A 21,469-nucleotide genomic window follows, 5' to 3' on the forward strand; every position below is an offset into this window, starting at 1 on the left:
GGTTCATGAATGTTCTATACTGTTTATTTCCATGGTGTTATAGTATTTTTAGTAAGGAAAGTCTTCCCACCTTGCTCTTCATTTTCAAAGTTGACTGAGAATTTTGTGTTTTATTCTTCATTTTCAAAGTTGACTGAGAATTTATGAGTTTTATGAGTTTTGTTGTTATCATTTTGATAAAAACTGGAAAGATAAAATATTTATAAACATGTGTATGGTATGAAGAATAAAGATACAATAGATAGTTATATATTTACTCCCAATTGATAAAATGAAACATTATCTTTGAAACTCCGAGAGCACCATTCCATAACCCATTCCTGTGGCTTTACCCTCAGAAACAAACTTTACCCTGAGTTTTGTGTTTATCATCCCATTTCTTGTCTTCGCAGTTTGTGTAACTAAATATAGAAGGCTTAGATTTGAAAGTTTTTGTTCTTTTAAATTTTTATTTATTTATTTATTTATTTATTTATTTATTTATTTAGAGAGGCAGAGAGAGAGAGAGAGAGAGAGAGAGAGAGAGAGAGAGAATCCCAAGCAGGCCCCCTGCTATCAGCACAGAGTCGACATGGGGCTCGATCTCATGCCTGTGAGACCATGACCTGAGCTGAAATCAAGAGTTGGTCGCTCAACTGACTAAGCCACCTAGGTGCCCCTTGAAATTTTGTTTTTAGCTTTGTTTATTTTTTAATTGTGTATCAGTGGAATTATAATGAATGCCTTCTTCCACTTTCTTTTTTTTCACTTAACATTATATTAGCAAAATTAATATCTGTTGTTACATGTGTTTTAGATCATTAATTTTCACAAAAGTACAGTATCCCATTGTACAAACATCCCACATTTTTTTAATGATTTATTCTGATGTTGAATGGGTTGTTTTCAGCTTTTGTCTATTAGTGGTAATGCTGCCATAAACACCCTTGCCTTTTTCTCCTGCTACTCATGAGCAAGCATGTCTCTGCAATAGAACTTCTTAAACTGTTGGGCCTCAGGACTCCTTTCACGTCTAGAAATAATTGAGGACTCTATAAAATTATTGATTATATGGGTTATATCCAATTATACTTATTGTATTAGGCATTAAAACTGAGAAAAAATTAAAGGTATTGATTCATAAATAATGGTGATATTGGGGCAGTGAAAATACTCTGTATGATACCATAACAATGGATACATGTCATTTTTCATTTGTCTAAACCCACAGAATATACAATACCCAGAGTCAATCCTGATGTAAACTAGGGACTTTGGGTGGTTATGATGTGTCAGTGTATATTCATTAATTTTAACAAATGTCCCACTCTGGCAGGGGATGTTGATAATGGGGGAGGCTGTGCATGTGTGGAAGTAGGAGGTATATGGGAAATATCAGTAACCTTCCCTCAATTTTGCTGCAAGCCAAAAACTGCTCTAAAAAATAAAGTCTTAATAAAAAAATAATGAACTCATTATGGGTTGATATAAATAACGTATCTTTGTGAAACATAGCTCTATTTTTCAATATAAGAAAAATTAATGAAATGTGTCATTGTTTTACATCAGAAAAACCTCTTTAATAGAAGACAGCTAGATCCTGACAACTGCTTCTACAATCTATCTTTAATTGTTGTTTTGGTTGAAGTACATGAAGAAAACCTGGCCTCAGATCTGGAAAAAGTAGTACTATTTTAATAGCCTTTTCAGATCATTGTGGCTATTTTCCTCTGATACTACAGTAGTGCCCCTTTTCTGTCGTTTCACTTTCCATGGTTCCATTTGCCCATCATCAACCACAGTCTGGAAGCAGATGGTTTTCCTTCTGATGCATCATCAGAAAGTCAATAGTTAGCCTAATGCTATGTCACATGCCTGTGTCACTCACCTCACTTCATTTTGTCACATAACTATTGTATCTACTCACATCATTGCAAGAAGAAGGGGGAGTGCAGCCTAATCAGATATTTTGAGAGAAAGAGAGAGAGAGGGAGAGAAAGCACATTGACATAACTTTTATTATGATGTATTGTTTTAATTGTTTTCTTTTATTATTAGATATTGTTAATCTCTTACTGTGCCTACATTATAAATTAAACTTTATCATAGGTATGTATGTATGGGAAAAAAACATAGTATGTATAGGGTTTAGTACTCTCTGTGGTTTCTAGCATTCACTGGGGGTCTTGGGATATATCCCCTGTGAGTAAGGAGGGACTAGTGTTTACCCAAACTTGACAACTAGTAATTTCTCTAAAGATCAGTTGCAATATAAAATCTGAAACCATGTCAATGACCTTTTTGTACTCAGTTACATTAAAATGTATTGGCCTACCTGGAACTTTGAGTAGATCCTTTACTTCTGCATGATTTTGTAACATCACATGTTGGTCATTTGGATATGTTTCACTGAGCTAGGCAGACATTATAAATTTGTGATATCAAAAGATCATATTCATTAATATCACTACTGATCTTATTAGAAAAGTCTTTAAGTATTGGTAAGTTGTCAAGCTCATGGTGGTAATTACAAGGTTTTCAAGATTCTGGTTTTTGCTTGAAAGGTTGAATTTTACCATTGGCAACAAATAATGTTAGCTTTCCCTAGAGTGAAAGGCTCACATCATTCATTTCTGAGAAAATGTCTCTCGAATATTCAAGTTTGAATAACCATAGTTTGTCTGTCAGTATTTGTTTCAAATAAAAATGATATTCTGTGAAAAAAGTAGTTCAGCTCACAACCCAAGCAATTACACAATGGCTTTTTCTCAAGACAATCTTTATACTTCAATATGCAACTGAAGTGTTGCAGGTATTTCTCATTTCATCACATAGACTATTAAAGTTTTTTATCAAGGGCTGTGATTTAATAAAACTACTACCTTTTACTCCTTTAAGGACTTTCTTAATAATGGCATTTAAAAAATATGAGTATGTCATAGTGTATAATACACAGTGAAAAAAGAAAGCATGTCTAAGTATTATAATGAAAATAGTTTTGACCTTGCAGAAGTCCTGGGAAGGTTCCAGGGATCCTCGGGAGTTTGTGGACCATGTGTGGAGTGTCTCCACTCTCCAGTATGTATGTGGGAGTATATTTGCTGGGTTATACAGGCATCCATATATTCTCATTGGCTATATAATATCAAGTTATCTTTTAAGTGATTGCAACAATTTTCATTCCCACCAAGGAAGTAAAAGGATTCTCATTTCTATGTATTCTCACCACACTTGATATGACCAGATTTTTATATTCTGGCCAATATGGTAGATATGCAACTGTGCCTCACTGTGGTTTTAACTTGTGGTGCTTTGTGCAAGCACTTTTTCTTATCTTTTTTCTTTTTTAAAAAGTTTATTTATTTTAAGAGAGAGAGAGAGAGAGAGAGAGAGAGAGAGAGAGAGAGAGAATGAGCAGCGTAAGGGGCAGAGAAAGAGGGAGAGAGAGAGAATCCCAAGCAGGCTCCATGCTGTCAGTGCAGAGTCTGAATTGGGGCTCAAACTCACAAACCATGAGATCATGACCTGAGCTGAAATCAAGTCGAACGTGCAACTGACTGAGCCACCCAGGTGCCCATCTTTTCTTATCTTTATTAGCTGTTTGTATTTCTTCTTCCATCAAGTATTTAAGGATTTTGTCCAGTTTTTTCTTGATTACTTGTTTTTTAGTCTGTCAGCACCCTTCATGCAATATGGATTCGTCTGTTTTTTTTCTTTTTCAAGAACTCTTTTCCTTTCATTTCTTCCCCTCTCCTTTTATACTCAAGTCTGTCATTCTTTCCTACAGAAATTATACATTTTTAGCAGGGTTTTTTTTGTCTGTTTGTTTTTTCAGTCTCTTCATATGTCTTACAAGGACTGTGGCCACTGGTATTGTTGGGCAGTCTGCCTTTTTCCCCCTCCACTTATGACTGCTGTGCTCCAAGAGTCTCTGGTCTCCATGGCTGACAGCTCTCCTGGGGAGGTGTAGGTGAACTCTGTACCTAGCACATTGCCCACTAGGCTTTTGTTTTCTTTAGGGCCTGTGCTATATTAGTTGTCATGGTTGAGAGACAATGAGAGACAAAGGAGAGCTTTGGGTAAAAAGGAGAGAGGAGGAAGGGATTTTGAGTGACAGAGGAAGGGAAGGTTGCTCGAGGACCCTGGGAGCCATGAGACGCTGCACCTCGTTGGAGCTCAATGGAAATGGGGGGGGGGGGTCATCCCACAGGATCGGGAGATTCCCAGCCTCAGCAAAGATTCTTATGCCTCCGGGACAGCATGCAAGTGGCAAACTTCTGCCAGTACCTACCACGACTGAGTGAGAACTCACCTCATGGAGTGGAGCTCTCTGAAGTGAGCTTAGCACTTCATCCTGGAGGGATGAGGACTTTAAGTGGATTGAAAGAGAATAAAGAAATGGATACTTCTAAAATGAGAACACCAATTCAGGGGCACCTGGGTGGCTCAGTTGGTTAAGCATCGGACTTCAGCTCAGGTCCCAATCTCCCTGTTCGTGGGTTCTAGTCCTGTGTCAGGCTCTGTGCTGACAGCTCAGAGCCTGGAGCCTGCTTTAGATTCTGTCTCCCTCTCTCTCTGCCCCCTTCCCCCCACCCCTGCTCACACTTTTATCTCTCTGTCTCAAAAATAAACATTAAAAAAACCCACTAATTCAAAAAGATATCTGTTTTGCAGTATTATTTACAACAGCCAAGATATAGAAGAAGTCTAAATGTCCACACATGGACAAATGGATGAAGATGTGATATACATATACAAGGCAATATTACTCAGCCATAAATAAAACAGTGCGAAGTCTTGCCATTTGCAACAACATAGACAGATCTACAAGTGAAATGAGTCAGTCAGAGAAAGACAAATCCCATATGACTTTACTCATCGGTGGAATTTAAGAAGCAAAACAAACAAACAAACAAAGAAAAATAAGGTAAAAAACCAGACTCTTAACTATAGAGAACAAACTGGTAGTTTCCAGAGGGGAGGCGGGTAGAGGGGTGGGGGAAATAAGTGAAGGGGATGAAAAAGTACACTTCTCATGATGAGCACTGAGTAATGTGAATTCACTATAACACTGGAAAGTAACATAACATTGTATGTTAGCTATACTTGAAAAGAAAATGGAGAAATGACTTAAAATCTTAGCTCTGATTTTATTTCTTATGAACATATAATGCTGGCTTTACAATCTTAAGAACACTCCCTTTCCTTCCAGCTCTGAGTAATAATACTTCCTAACTTCTTACGTCGACAAATAGTGACAAGCTCTTACCCAAATTAATCAGTGAATTTGTAAATATGTGTGGGGTTCAGGCATCTGAGTGGTCTTGATTCAAGGATATGTGTTTTATTTGCTAGATTTTTCCTGAGTGTATCCCGAGGGATACAGTTTCATCATGTCCTGCCTCAGTAACTGGTGCAAGATAATGCTTGCAAAATACCCGACATAAGTAAAAGGCAATTATGATAGGTTCTGTCACAGCGATTACTAGAGGAGCTGATGCTTGGGTTTAGTTTGAAAGGTTGAGTAGATGTTGGCCAAAGAATGGAGAAAAAGTTTTTCAGACAGAGAAAGATCAGCACACGCATGAGAGAGCGTGACACATCCGTGTGGCCGGAACGTAGAGTGTCTGAGGGTGCCTCTCAGGGGGGGCCGCTGGAGGGGTGGGCAAGGATCATGTCTTTGTATGCCAAGGGTTTTGAAAATGGAAATGGTGTGCTTGGCTAATGGATTGGAAGGGAGGATGGTAACCCTGGAGACCTTTGAGGGGCTGTTCTAATAGTTCAGCCTCAAGGACCCTGAGTGAGATCAACTGTCACTGTTCCTTGCAGCCTGGGATCCATGCACTAGTTGCCCTCTTCCTTTAAGACACGTTTGGTGGGTCATCTTTGTAATGATAGTAATCAGTTATAATTGCACTGACAGCATCCAGTGAAAAGGAAAGCTGCATGCATTATAAAGCCAAAAGAATGGTTAAAACTATCCCCACGGGCTGTGGAGCCCAATGCCATATAAAGGGCATTTGGAAAAAGCATGTTACTCTCTGTGCCTCCCTTTCTCAGGCAGGTGCCCCCACGGTGAACTACGCATCGTTGACTTGGGACCCAGCCATCCAGCCCCAAGATACGAGTGGTACCCTACCTTGCTCAGGAAACAACCTGCCAATTAGCTTCCGGAGGAAAACTGAGAGAGGAAGTCAGCTTCCTAAACCTGCTGCCATTCTCTCCAGAAACCTTAGGAGATTTTCCTTTAGATCTCACACCTTGAGCCCCTTTTTGCCACCTGGCCTCCAGCCTCTGATTTTTATCTTTTATTGACTGCTGCCCCCAGCATCTTGAATGGTGCCTGACACATCTTAGCCACTGGCAAATGGGTGTCAGATGAAGGGGTAGCCTCAGAGGAAGTTGAGTACCGGCTCCTGCCGGCTTATCTGGCGGCTCCCCGGGTTCCTTCCCATGGCCTCCTGCAGGTCAGCTTCTTGCTTCTGGCTCCTTCCTGCAGCTTGGAAAGGAGCTCAGGTCTCTCAGGTAAAAATAGAAACACTCTCTGCGGGCCCTCTAGCTCATATTCTGTCTGCCTTTCTCATTTTCCATTCGCTCCTCAAACTTCTCCCACTGCCCTCCGTGTCCCCCACTCCACTGGAAGGACCCTCCACAAGGTCACGAGCGGCTCCTGCCAAGTCACTGTTTGCTTTTCAGTCATTACCTTAGCTTTTATTTATTTTTTTTTTTTTTTAAATTTTTAATTTTTTTTTTCAACGTTTATTTATTTTGGGGACAGAGAGAGACAGAGCATGAACGGGGGAGGGGCAGAGAGAGAGGGAGACACAGAATCGGAAACAGGCTCCAGGCTCTGAGCCGTCAGCCCAGAGCCCGACGCGGGGCTCAAACTCACAGACCGCGAGATCGTGACCTGGCTGAAGTCGGACGCTTAACCGACTGCGCCACCCAGGCGCCCCACCTTAGCTTTTATATAAGGGCCACTTCGTCTCCTCAGGAGGAAACTTTGCTCTGTACTGATGTTTCCCAGGTAATGGTGCCTTATTCTGTCCCCGGAATAAGCCCCTCAACTTTGGAGTCTCTTAGGGTTCTGACCTGGGCCCTTGCTCTTCTGGCTTCTTGCGCTCCTGAGGGGAATGATGTGTGCTCCCTTCCTAACTCTAGACTGATCACGGCATCCCAGACAGCTGCACCGGCTGCCTCTCAGGAGACCCTGAGGGGGGTGGGGGACAGAAACAATCCCAGGGTCTCATCTTGGGGGGTCTCCTCCCTGAGATCACCCTGTGTGCCAACGATTGTATTCCTCAGGACCTAGTGCTTATTGGAGTGAATTCAATCTGGAAAATCCGTAAAAGGGCACTAGAGGGTGGAAGAAGCAGCGGGGAGCAGCCACCCCCACTGAGCCAGGTGAGCCAGGAAGACGCGGGGTTGACAGAAGCCAGAGGCTCTGACGGGGCACTCCCAGGAGCTGACATTCAGACCACGCAGAGGGCACGCCGCGGCGGCTGCCGGACCCTCAGGAGCTGGGAGAAACCACAGGCTGGGACTCAGGGCCCTGAGAAGGTCACTGTCCGCTGGTGCTGCTGTTTCCGCAGGGATACATCAGGCTGGCCCTAGGAGGTTCGAGAACATCTGCACCTCCTGCTTGGTAAGGAGCCTCACTGGCAGCCTTGGTGGGAAGCAAGCCAAGCAGGGCTCATCCTTCTCTCTCCCTGTCGCCCTCTAGCGGCCCCTGTTGGTAGAAGCTAACACGGAGCCCTCTGGAAACGGAGCAGTGTGGTCTGAATTCAGGAGGATTTGGACCGGAATTGGTCATTAGCATTTCATCATTCAGCTCCAGACCTGCTCGTCTCCCTGTGCCTGTCCCAGGTAATGCTTTAGCTGTTCATGCCCCAAGCCAGCCAAGTGGGGCCCGCCTGGATGCTGTCTTTTCTCATATCCTACAGCCTCCCAATTGTATTTTGAAGTTATTCCTTCCTTTTTGTCCCCAGTGCCTCTGCCCTCATGTTGAACCTTGCCATCATCAAAACTAAGTAACCACTGCAATGGCCTCCTTCCTGGTTGCTTTAACTTCTTTCTTCTTCCCTCCTAGCCATCCACACCTTAGCCAAAGTGATCTTTCTAAAAGTTAATGTAAGGGATCCTGGGTGGATCAGCCAGTTAAGTGGCCGACTTCAGCTCAGGTCATGATGTCATGGTTCATGAATTTGAGTCCCACGTCTGGCCCTGTGCTGACAGCTCAGAGCCTGGAGCCTGCTTTGGAGTCTGTGTCTCCCTCTCTCTCTGCCTCTCCCAGCTGGCACTCTGTCTCTGTCTCTCTCAAAAGTAAATAATCATTAAAAAAATGTTTTTAAGTTAATGTGAAAATATGGCACCATTGTTGTGCACTCATCAGTGGCTCTTCTTTGTGACATGAGATGGTGCGAGCACCCAGGAATGGCATTCCATGTTTCTCATCACCTTGACTCTATTGCCCACTTTGTCCACCTCAAACCTTATATGTCATCCATGCAGAACTACAGGTGGTCCCAAGGAACTGTTCTTTCACTCCACTGTTGATGTCTTTCTGAACTGCCTCCCTGCCATCCCATGTCCTGGCTGTCTGCAAACGCCTCATGTTTTTAAAAGCAGCTGCCACTGCTTTTTTTGAAAAGTCTTCCCTGATCCCCCCAAGGTAAGTTAATCATTTATTCCTTTGTGCCCCTACCATGGCTTGTCTCTATAATATTATTTGCCACACTGAGTTACATATTTTCATTTGTAAATCTGTCGCCCAATATGAATTAAGATTAGATTCAGCAGCAAGCGACAGGAAACCCCAAATAACAGTGGCGTAAACAGTGCAGGTGTTCATTTCCAAGTCACATGTAAGCTGGCAGTCCCAGGCTGGAATGACTTCCAGGTTCTTCTACCTGGTTGACCCACCTCCCTTTACATATAGCTTCCATTCATGGTCCAAATGGCTGGCTATGCCAGCCCAACCCACTGAGTTCACACTCCAGCCAGCAGGAAGGGGCCACAAGAGAGTGAAGGACACCCATCCTCAGGCTAAGGCCACCTCCCTGGACCACAGACTTCTGAGAACGGGGTTGTGTCAGCTTCCTAGGGCTGCCGGAACAAATTGCCACAACTTAAAACAACAGAACTTTATTCTCTTACAGTTCTGGAGGCCAGAATTCTGGAATCAAGGTGTTGGCAAGGCCAGTCTCTGTCTGAAGGCTCTAGGGAAGGATCTGTCCCAAGGTTCTGGTCGTTGCTGACAACACTTGTCATTCCTTGGTGTGTAGACACATCACTCCAATCTCTGCTTCCGTCTTCACATGGTATTTCTTCTGTGACTGTGTGTCTTCCCAAGGCCTTCTTAAAGGACACCAGTCATTGGATCCAGTATGACCTCCTCTCAAGTAATTATACCTGCAAAGACCTTATGTCAACATAAGGTCACATTTTGAGGTTCTGGGTGGACATGAAGTTTGGAGGGACACTAATCACCCCACTACTCATGTCTTTACCTCTTCATCTTGTTAATACGAAGCACAGTCTCTGGCTCATAGTAGGAGCTGAACAAAAAGTTTTCACAATTGAATGCAACTGATTACTGGCTTCCAGTATGTTTGGCTACAGTTCTCTTCAATTAACATTCACTGAGTTTCCTTTCCACAGGGCTGGTTAATCATTTTGTGACATTTTCTCATGAAAAATTAGAACCAAATCAGTGTGGGATGACTTCCTGGTGATATTCACACTCATTTAAAATTCATCTTTTTTTTTCCAAGATAAGATATGGACATAGTTTAAAAGTGAAATAATACTTTAAAAAATTAGAAGAATTTATGGCAAAATAGAGCAATTTCCTTCCCATGCCTTAGTCCTGTTGCCCAGATACAACTCCTCTTAACTCTCCTGGCTGTGTCTTGTGGTATTTAACTCCATGTTTCTAAGTAACCTGTGCATATTATCAATTTTAGGCATTGTAGCACCTGTCAGTGCCTTACTCATGTCCTTTGGGTCTTACTTCTTCAGTGCAGATGGCCTGCTTCTAACTTGCCCATCTGTGCATATCTTTGCCTGAAGACTTTTCGGAGACTGCTCCACCTGTGCAAAAGGCAGGCCAGAAGTGTGGAAGAATTACCCCAGAGGTAGTAGCCAACCTTGTGGGACTTGGTGTATAAATTTCCTCACTCTCTCGTGCTGGCGGACTAACCCTGACGTGTGTGCTACACCATACCCACACTCTCTCTGAGGGATTAAGATCTAGCTGCCCCAGGTGGATTCTGGTTGATTATGAACCTTCATTGGTGGCCCCTTTCCACTCCTCTATGGTGTTTTATGTAACTCTCAAATCAGCTTTTATATATATATATATACCTTTTTATAGTGTGGTAAAATATATATAACATAAAATTTATTATTTTAGCAATGTTAGGTGTATAATTCAGAAGCATTAAGTACATCAGAGTTTTTCATTAACTCAAACTGAAACTCTGTACCCACTGAACAATAACTCCCTATTTTCCCTCCACCCTCTGCCCCCCACCCCCGGTAACCACTCCAGATAAGCTTTTGCATTAACCCTTGTCTCAGAGTCTGCTTCTGGGGAAACTCAAGCTAAGACAAATATTAACTACTGGTTTCACATCATGGTAATTCATTTTATTCAGCCAGTTAAGTATCTACCATGTGGCAGGTTGTATTCAATAAGGTTTATATTATATGCATTAGGAAATGTCATCAAGGAAAATAAACCAAAGATGATGAGTTCTTTAGGTTGGGGGAACATTATTTTAGATACGTTGACCAAAGAAGTGACATTTAAGCAGAGACTCGAATAAAAAAAAAGGGGGTGGGCTATAGCCTGTTTGAGGGGACAGTGTTCTAGGCAGAGGAAACGGTCAGGGCGGGAGACCAGAGGTAGGAATGAACTTGGCTGAGGATTTAGCTTTCTTATTCCTTCTACGTGCATGCACACACACTCCTTCAATCTTCTCAGCATAGTTATATCACATGTTTTGGATACACTAGTAGTTCATTGTTCTATTATTAGCTTCACACAGTGTTGTTCGCTGCTAAGCCATATAGTGTCTTACTGTTATAATTTTGCTCTTAAATAAACTCCCCCCCAAATTAGAAATTCATTTGCTTTATTTAGTATTGATCAGGATTTGAAACAGAAGCAGAACTACCAGTTTCTGTGTGTGTGTGTGTGTGTGTGTATGTGTGTGTGTGTGTAGCTCTCCTGTTATTCCTGGATATCTTCCTCCTGCAGCTTCTGCTCTTCTGCTCCCTTCTTTAGGCATGGGACATGGCTATCTTGGGGCTTCTATTCACTGTTTCTTTGATCTATCTCTGGTTCCCTGGATCCAGCGTTCCTCTCTATTGATTTAATCCCTGCTTCCTCTTCTTTTAGTTTTATATACAGATGCATGCATGCATGTGTTGGGGTAGTTGTTGAGAAGACATGACTGCTGGTTGACTCCTGAGCTGGACCCTGACAATCAGAGGCTCCCTATCCTCTCCCTTGTCCTTGGAATATGGGATCCACTTGTCTTCCCCGCTTCCAGAAGCTACCCCAAGGACACAGCCTTGAGATAATGATGTGTTTCAGAGACTTCCTGGACAGTATACATGATTGAACCCAGTTAAGGCCTCTACATAAGCTTGTAAGATTCGGTGGGCAGTAGAGAGATCTATTAGTCTAGCTGCCACCCAAGACAAGCCTTGAATATAAAAGTTCCCTTTGCTTATTAAAAACTGCCACCTACCAACCTGGAGTGTCCTGCCTTCTGACTATATGGGCCAGTTTCAGATTATACCTGGAATGTTCCCAAGGAGCCTGCAAGCCAACAGTATGTGTGTGTGTATGTGTGTATATATTGCTGAAACTCATCTTCTAGTAGCTCCTAAGAAATAATACAAGGGAGATAGAACTCTTATGTATTTCCATGTCTGAAAGTGTTTTGTTCTATCTTCAAACTTGATTAATGGTTAGGTTAAGTTTTTTATTCTAGATTGAAAATTGAAAATCATGCTTTCCCTCAGAACTTTGAAGGGCTTCTAACGTCTGGTAGATGTTATTCTTGAGAATCCAATGCCGTTCGGATCTCCTTTCTCCCTCTCTTCCCCTCCCCCCTTCTTCTTCCTCCTCCTCCTTATTCTCTTTTTCTTTTTTTTTAAATTTTTTTTCAACGTTTTTATTTATTTTTGGGACAGAGAGAGACAGAGCATGAACGGGGGAGGGGCAGAGAGAGAGGGAGACACAGAATCGGAAACAGGCTCCAGGCTCTGAGCCATCAGCCCAGAGCCTGACGCGGGGCTCGAACTCACGGACCGTGAGATCGTGACCTGGCTGAAGTCGGACGCTTAAGGGACTGCGCCACCCAGGCACCCCTCTCTTTTTCTTTCAATTATCATTTTTGTCCTGATCACAAAATGTCATGATTAGAGTTTTTTGCTGTAGGCATTTTTGTTTTCACTCATTGCATTGGTTATACATAGGCCCTGTTAATATGCCCAGATTGGAATTTTCCTATATTGTTTCATGTCTTTGTTAATATCTTCCTGTCCATTTTTTCCTGTTCTCTTTTTATGGAACTTCTATTTAGTTAAGTGTTGGACCTCCTAAATTGTTCATTGCATTTTCCTGTCTGCCTATCTATAGCTCATTTGTTTGTTTCTTCTTCTCCTCTTTCTTCTTATTCCTTTTAAAAGTATTTTCTGAAATATTTTCTGGATTTTATTGAATCTTTTGATTAAAAAAAATTAAGGTTCATAATATAGTTTTAATTTTATTTTAAAAGGAGGTTTTTCATTTTCTCATTGCTCCCATTTTGGTATGACAGCATTCTATTTTTATTTTATGAGCCTAGTATCTTTTTATATCTCTCTAAAGATATTGATGGTCTTTGGAACTTTTCTTCTGTTTTCCATATTGTCTTTCTTTCCTGATAAAAAAATTCATTTCTTTGTTTTGGTCTTCATGTTGAATGCTTTCCTTAAAAATCTATTGATGCTTTGCCATCTGTCCACATTTCAGAATAAAGGACTCAAGAGTTGATGTGAAACTCTTGATTGTGGCAGGGTATTGACTCCCAGGCATAGCAAATGGGTGGAGGGGCTGCAAGTGGGCTTTTTCATAGGGAGACCCTCAAATGTATCTGTACATTTACTCTGGGCTATATCACTTATTAATGCAGAATTCTGTTTCTTGAGAAAATATTGTCCCATCTCCTGCATTGGGATATATATCTGGCGACTAGCATTTGGAGACTGGGACTGGAAGAGGGTAGTGGGGAGTGAGGAGGAATTGTTTCTTTGTTCTGTAGACAGACATCATTCAGTTCCTTTCTTCAGCTTCATAGCTCACCCATGCTTGCCAATGTGCCTCTAGTGCTCTTTACTGAAGACCATCCTTGGGGGGCTACAGACTGAATGCTCCCCTCCCCTCAAATCCATATGTTGAAGCCCCAGTCTCAAAATGTGATGGGATTTGGAGGTGGGGCCCTTAGGAGGTAAGTAGGTTTATATGAGGTCATGAGGTAGAGCCACATGATGGGATTATTGCCCTTATAAAAAGAGATACCAGAGAGCTTTCCTCCCTCCCTTCTGTCATGTGAAGCTACAGCAAGATGGCAGCAATTTGAAAGAGAGCACCCACCAGAGCTGAATTGGCCATCTTGATCCTGGGCTTCCTGGATTCCAGAACTGTGAGACATAAGTGTTTGTTGTTGAAGCCCCTAGTCTATGGTGTTCTGTTGCGGCAGTGCAAGGTGACATATGAAGGGAGTTAGTCCTTGTTTGTGCAGGGATGTGGGAGAAATTTGGGATCCTGATAAATTTGTATCGAAGCTTCCAGATGGTCCTATTTTCAGTGTCTCTTCTTGCCCCAACTTTGGCCAGAAGTTGGCACCTTCATCTGGGACTCCCAAGGTCCTTCAGGTGAACTGCTAAGCTGCTCAGCTTCCTCTGCCCTGTGTGGTGATGTACTACTCTCCCATCCGCTCTCTGACTCCTGGAATTTTGCTGATATGTCTCTTCAGCCATACCTTCTTCTTTCATTGTCTTTGTGGGTCTGCTCCCTTACCAGAACATTGTTGCTGTTTCAGGAGGGGGCTCATATAAATGCTTATGCTCATTCCATATATTTACCTGAAGACTCTCTCTTTTGCTGGGCTGGTGGCTACTGCTCATGTGCACACTTTGGGCTGCCCTCCTGTAGGATGTGTGCAGGAATGCTAGCAACAGCAGGAATGAGGTGATGTTTAAGAGCAGGAGCCCTGGGCTAGACTATGGCATTGGAATGTGTGCTCTACCATGTGTGAGCTGTGTGCCTGTGGACTAGTCACATCCTCTCTGCATCTCAGGATCCTTACGTGTGAAATGTGATTGTAATAATATTTACCTGAGAGGTCAGTAAGAAAATGCCTGTAAAATACGATGCTGTTTTGAGCACAGAGTTAAGTGCTCAGTAAATGAAAGCAATTGGTATTATGAATACAATTAATGCATTAATGTATGTCTCAGAGATAAGAAGGTGTCTGCAAGTATTATCATTATTACATCTAAGATGAGCTCAATTATTACAGAAAAAGTCCCTAACGCTTTCAACAAAGCAAGTTATTTATTAAATTATTTATTTATAACGATTTGTTTTCTATTATTTTCTTCTTTGCCGTTGACTTACCCTGTTATTGATGTTACACCTAGTACATCACCAACACTATATAGGGGAGCCCTGCGGGGAACCCAGAAGCCTGGAGGCACAGGCTGTATGGCACTCATAGCTCAGCGGGACAGAAGAGCGACGGAACAGCAGAGTCACAGTCATGGCAGAGGTGAAACAGAGATAAACAAGGACATGTGCGGCTAGGTTAGGGGAAAGGTGGCTTCATGGACGATGTGGAATGGGTCTGGGCTTGGGGGAACAGGCAGTTCTGGACACACCATAGGAGGGAAAAGGTCCTCCCAGTGGAGGAAGCTGCAGGAGCCCCCCCTCCCCCCCCCCCCCCCCCCCCCAGGGAAGGGGGAGAAGCTGTGTTTGTGCCTCACCATGAGAAGAAGGCGGGGAGAAGTGGCCGGGGGTAATTTTGGATACGCGAGGTGTAATGGGAGTGTGAACGGCCTGGAAGGTGAGGCAGATACTGGATTGTTGTGCAGGAGGATGGGGGCCCGGTTTTAGGGCCGCAGGTCCCGGGTGCTTTATTCCAGTCCCCACCTCACCAAAAGGAGAACGAGAACTCAGAGAAGTTTCTTCTCCGGAGAGCTGAGTGATGGGATGGATGAAAAATTGATATGGGGCATAAATATTGCAGGAGAGAATGTAGCAGATACACTTAAGGGTAAAGTTAAGGGAGAAACCTCCTGCTGCAGAGGGGAGGAGGAGGGGCAGGCTTCCCTCCGTGGTGCCGCCACTGGGTCAGGGTGTGCCCGGATCCTTGCAAATGCTGCTGCTCAGTGAAGCTCCAGTGTCAGAGGGTTGCAAGGGCTCACTTGGGCTGGGGGTGGGGAGAAGACACTGGATAGCTTCCCTTTTCCACAAGCCCTTCCTCATGAGGCCTCTCTGCGGGCACTTCTGTTCTCTGGTGTTGTCTAAAAGTCCCTGTGACCCTACGTGGTCCCCTAGAGGTCAGTATTCCAGAGCTCTGAGTCACTGCTTTGTTCTCCCCTTTGATCCACGGGACACCTCCGAGAACCGACAGGAAGATCTTTCACCACTGATGGGTGCCAGGGGTCATCGCATCTAAATACCAGCTGACCCAGGCGCATGCGTGGCTCAGTCAGTTAAGCAAGTGTGGGACTGTTGGTTTCGGCTCAGGTCATGATCTCACGGTTTTGTGAGTTCGAGCCCCACATGGGGCTCTGCACTGACTGTGCAGAGTCTTCTTGGGATTCTCTCTCTTCCTCTCTCTCTGCTCTTCCCTACTCATGCTGTCTCTGTCTCTCTCAAAATAAATAAATAGGGGTGCCTGGGTGGCTCAGTCGGTTGAGTGTCCAACTTCAGCTCAGGTCATGAGCTCGTGGTTTGTGAGTTCCAGCCCCATGTCAGGCTCTGTGCTGACAGCTCAGAGCTTAGAGCCTGCGTTGTATTCTGTGTCTCCCCCTCTCTCTGCCCCTTCCCTGCACATACTCTGTCTCTCTCTCTCAAAAATAAAAATTTAAAAATTTTAAATAAATAAATACTTAAAAAAAAAAAAACAGCTGACTAACTTCCTTCTGAGAGGAGAAAAGGGCAAAAGCTAGAGTTTTGACACCAGCCCACAGGGCGCACCCTCTGTATGTCTCAAGCAATTTCTCATCGGCTGGTGTCTGGCAGTTTATTCCAGGACCACTGGAGATTTAGCTGGGTGGTCTGGAGGTGGGTGCGTAGTGTGAGGGAGTAAAGGCAACTGAGGCAGGGAGTGACAAAGGTCTTGCCTGGTGGTGTGCTGACAATTTTAACAAGGGGCTCTTGGGGGCGGGGAAGACCCTCGATTGGTTAACATCTGCTGATTTCTGTGGTGTTAATACTCTTCACCACCACCCATTTCATGCTACCAACAGGATGTCCAGGGGCTCACATACTTCCTGAAGACTTGGCACAAGCTGGTAGACAACTTCTCCAACACATCACTGTTCCCGCTATCTCTGGGGGCTTAGAAACCCAAGGTTTTTACCATCAGCCACATCATCATGCCTTTTACCGTCAGCCACAATGGAACCGGGTATCTTGCCTCCCTGTACCTGAGGTGGCCAGGAATGTGGGCTTCTCTGGTCCCCACATTGTTCACTAGTGGAGAAGTTAGAAACTGGGAAGTCATGTGGAGCTTTGGAGAGTTCCTTTGAGCTCAGTGACTTTGCGTGGCTTGCTTGATGGCACCACAGACTCAGATGCAGGAAGGAGGCAGGGCAAGTGGAAAGCCACTGCTGTCACCTCAGAAAAGAGGGCTCAACTTGCCAGCAATTGATCTAGCTCTCCCAGACCCTCAGGGGTATAGACTGCAGGCTCCTCTCACGGGCTTTTCTGACACTGTTCATGCAAGCCTCAAAAGCCTGTGGTAATGAATGGCCAACATGTATTGGGCCTTCATTAACAGGCAAGACACTGTGCTAGCTGCTGTGTGGACATCTCAGTTAGTCTCCACAGCAACCCTGGGGGGTAAGTGTGATCTTTATTCCCATTTATACACAAGGAAACTGAGGCTTGGATTAAATAATATGCCTCAGGTGACACTGGGAAGTAGTAGAGCTGGTATTTGATTCTGTTTGGATCTAGAACCCAGCTTCCTGAACACAGTCTCCTAATTCCCAGCCACGTATCACCAAACACAAAGTCTAAGCCTTTTCTGGAACTCCGGGCAATCAGGTGGTAGACATGTCATCTGCCATTTCCAATGTCTGGTTCTCTGCTGTGGGAACTCAGAGGACCTCAACCGAACTGGCCAGATTCAGCTCACCCCGGGCTGTCTCCAGTTCCACCTCCACTGGAGTCAGGGAGGACCATGGAAGCCCAGATAGGGTGGACCCTGAGGCTGGACGCGAATGTCATCCTCTGTTATGGCAGCAAATTAAGTCCTGCCAAAGGTGGAGGAGCTCAGTCTCCGAGAAAGGAACCCACTCTCAGGAGCAGTGTGTTTCTGCATGCCTGGTAAAAACAGAGGATCCTGCAGCTGTCACTGAGAGCCTGTGTGCTCTCTAGCATGCTGTCGGGAAGGCACCAGTGCACAGAGTAAGTCATGCAAGGGAAGGTACAGTCTCACGAGCTGGAAGTTACCGTCACAGGTCCTGTTGCAATGACAGAGGACGTTAACGACTGAGAATGAATTAGAGACCTAAGCAGAACAGACTGGTGCATGTCAGGGTGTCTCCCCCAATTCATGCAAGACGTAGTTTCGATCAGCCAGTTCTAATTATGTAGACAGAAGGCCCCATACCCTGGAAAAAGCAAATTCCTTGAGTCTTCCTCGCTTGATTGGCCCTCCTTTCGCTGCATTCTGTGACTATGAGACACAATCTGGTACCTGCTTATCTTCCTAGCCTCCTCCCCTCTACCACATCAAACATGTAACTCATTTCCCATCCTCCTTGTCTTTGCTCACCTCCTGCTGTCCTTGGAATGACCCCACTCCCAACCTTGGGTACAAACCTTCACAGCTCCTTCAAGACGCAGCTTGAATGCTGCCTCCTTTGGTTCTGGTTTCTTCCCCACTCCCTCCACCCACTGCTGGAAGTATTCCTCCCTCCCCCGTGCTTTCCTAGTAGGCCTTCCACATCTTTCTTCTAGCACATTTTTATCTGTATCATATTTATGTGCAAGGAAGCTTCTCGAGGGCATGACCCATGGGGAACTCATTGCCATCCCCACCAGAGTGTCTGGCTTGGTGCCTTGCTCATAATAAGGATTTACAAGATATTTGCTGAGCAGAATTTTTAATCTTATTTTGGGTGTGAACCTACCCACCCCAAATTAAATTTAAGCAATGACCTGAATGGGTTACCTGCTGGGCAGGCCTGTGCCGTTGCAAGGATTACCAATCAGTATCTTGCACATCTGATGGTCATGCATTCATTCCCAAATATGCGCTCATCCCTAGATGAACCAATAAAATTTAATTTATCAATCTGTAAAACTGAGACCCAGACAGAGCCTGACCTTTTGTCAACCCACCACGGAAAAACACATGGAAAGCACCATGTAAAGCAGAATAATGCTTCTGGGTAACCTTCTGGACGTCAATCTTCCATAGAACTTTTGCATTAGATGTAAGAGCCTCCTCAATTAGACGAGGGAAGTCTGTGCTAATGTGTTCCATGCTACACTTCAAAATGATTAAGCGCGGAGTCTAGCCACGCAGGGGATCCCAGACATCTAAATGTGCCATTGTGTTGAATTTCAAGTACCTTTCCTTGGTCTGCCTTGTAAAAATTGCCTCTGTCGGCTTTTATTTCACTTAGCTGAGTAGCAGGAAAGGTGAGGGCCCAGCAGCCAAAGTTGCAAAGGGAGGCGAGGGTGCCTGAGATGCAGGTTCAGGTGCAAAGAGGAGAATCAAGTCAGTGCTCCTCATCGTGCCGCTGGGGGCCCACAGAATGATGGCAGGGCTCAAAGAGAGAGGCCTTGTCCGGTGGCCAGGGCAGCCCTGAGCGTCTCCATCAACAAGGCTAGTGGGGTCTGCTGCAGCCCCCAGACCCACACAGCCCCCACCCCCCCACCCCCCACCTTCCAAGCAGGAGACTTGGATTTGACCCTCCAAGTCTCTTCCTGACAACGTTTCCAACTGCCTTCTCTTCTTCCTTCTCCAGACCTCACCCCTGCAGTCCTGCCGCCCCAATCACCCACTGCAAGCCCTGCTCCTGCTTCCCCTACTCCTCCCAGCTGGGGCTGCTTCAATCGGTCCTCCAGGATCCAGAACAGGTTCTGTCTGGAGTCAGGGGTGATTGAAGCTGTGCTCATCCATGGTTTGAGAGATGTGGCACTGAGACAAACATTGCCGTCAAGGAACTTTGGTGTCTTATCTTTGCTCGTTTTAGATGCAACTCCACTCTGTGTGAGCAGGCCTCCATCCTGTCCCTCCGTGACCAGGGACAGCAGTAAGGGCCAGTGTCATGGAGCATACCTGCTATAAGCCCTGCTGAGAGCTTCTCATAGATTCTTTTGCTTATTTGCCCCTTACGGCAGTCATGTCAGTAAGAGCTCTTTTCCCCACATTTTACCCGTGAGTAAATTGAGACCTAGAAGGGTTAAGCATTTGGCCCAGGTGGGCTTTTGGCCCCCACTGCCTTTTCTCTTCGTGGTCTATGCCACCTTACTCGTCCCCTTAGCCTCATCTTTGGTCCTCCCCTAAACTGTGTGCCTGTGTTTTCGCTGCCTGCCACATGGATGTGCCACACACTCCCAGAGGGGTCCAAAAACAGATTGCTGGCTTACACACTGCACTGGGCTCTCTCTACATGGATCCTGGAGGCCCTCTTAGTACACCCCCTCAGCTCCTCACTAGCTCTGTCTTAAAGGCCAGCCTGTTTCCCAGGCATCCTTGACCTACAAGCCTCGTCAGAATTCCCAGCTCCTTCCTGCCCCTCCCCACGTGGACCATGCAGACACCCCGACTTCTCACTGCATTATAAACACATCATGCGGTCTGTGCCTCTGTGTGCAAAACAGATTTTCTCTGCTTTTTTTCTTCAGAAAATACTCAGCCCTCCTTCTCAGATAGACTCCTCTTAATCCCTCGGAGCCCATCTTAAATGCCCTCACTTTGGACGGTTTTCCTTGTGCTCCCTCAGTTCCATCGTGTTCCCACCTGTCAAGCACCCCAGTCACTTGTGTCTGTGAATGTTGTTCCCATCCCATTGTGAGCTCCTTGTGAGTGAGGACCCCGTGTTATCCATTTATGAATTGTCGGTGTGCAGCACAGTGCCACCTTACTATTAGATGTTTATATGAAGTTCATTCAGAGTTTGTTCACACTTAATGTTCCAGTTGATCTTGACAACAGGATTGTGGAGAAGAAGGGACTTTAAGTAATGGGGAGAAGGGATATGAGCCCAGGAAATAAGGAGACTGGCTGCATTCCTCCAGGAGACGCTAGGAAGATGGCTTGATTCCCTGTGTTGGTTTGCTTGGGAGGCCATAACAAAATACCATAGACTGAGTGGCTTAAACAACAGGGATTCATTTTCTCACAGTTCTGGAGGCTGGAAGTCCCACATCAAAGTGTTGACAGGATTAGTTTCTTCTGAGGCTTCCCTTCTTGGCTTAGAGACGGCCGTCTTCTCCCTGTGTCCTCACATGGCCTTCCCTCAGTATGTCTGTGTCCAAATTTCTCCTTCTTATAAGGACACCCGACATTTTGGATTAGGAGCCATTAACTTATTGCCTCTTTACAGGCTCTATCTCTAAATACAGTCACATTCTAAAGTACTAGGGGTTAGACTTCGTCATGTGAATTTGGCGGACCCAACTCAGCTTACAACATTCTCGTTTGGCCCATGGGAAAGTGATGAAGGTTGCACGGGGGGTATTCTGACCAGTACCATGCACTGCCAGTACAGGGTGTAGACCTCACTGTTCCTCCCCCCGCTTCTGCCTTCCTTCCAGGTCTAAGAGCACCCAGTAGGGGATATGGCCTGAGCCGTACTATCCTTCTAGCCTCCTTACAAGGCCCAAGTCTACCAACAGGTTGGCTGGTATCTCCAGCTCCTGGCCATCTTGGTTGGACAGATAGACTTGCTGAGGGTGATTCCCTGACTGTCCACCTGCAGGAGGGCCCTTCCCACCTCCAGATGTCTTCATAAATGGAGACTGTCCAACACCTTCCGCGTTCATCTCCGTGCACATAGCCCTTGCCTCCTGACCGCGCTGCCACCGGCTGTCTGTATTCCTCCTTTTTGTTCTTGGTGAAGCCTCCTCTTGTTCTCTAATCGTTTGCCTGTGTGGTCTTGTCACTCCAGCGGCGCCGCCAGCTCTGTGAAAGCTGCACTGAGCTGCGCATTTTTATTCCTTGCCGCCCCTGACTCAGAGCTG

Source organism: Prionailurus viverrinus, chromosome B1 (genome assembly GCF_022837055.1).
Source record: "Prionailurus viverrinus isolate Anna chromosome B1, UM_Priviv_1.0, whole genome shotgun sequence".
NCBI lineage: Eukaryota > Metazoa > Chordata > Mammalia > Carnivora > Felidae > Prionailurus > Prionailurus viverrinus.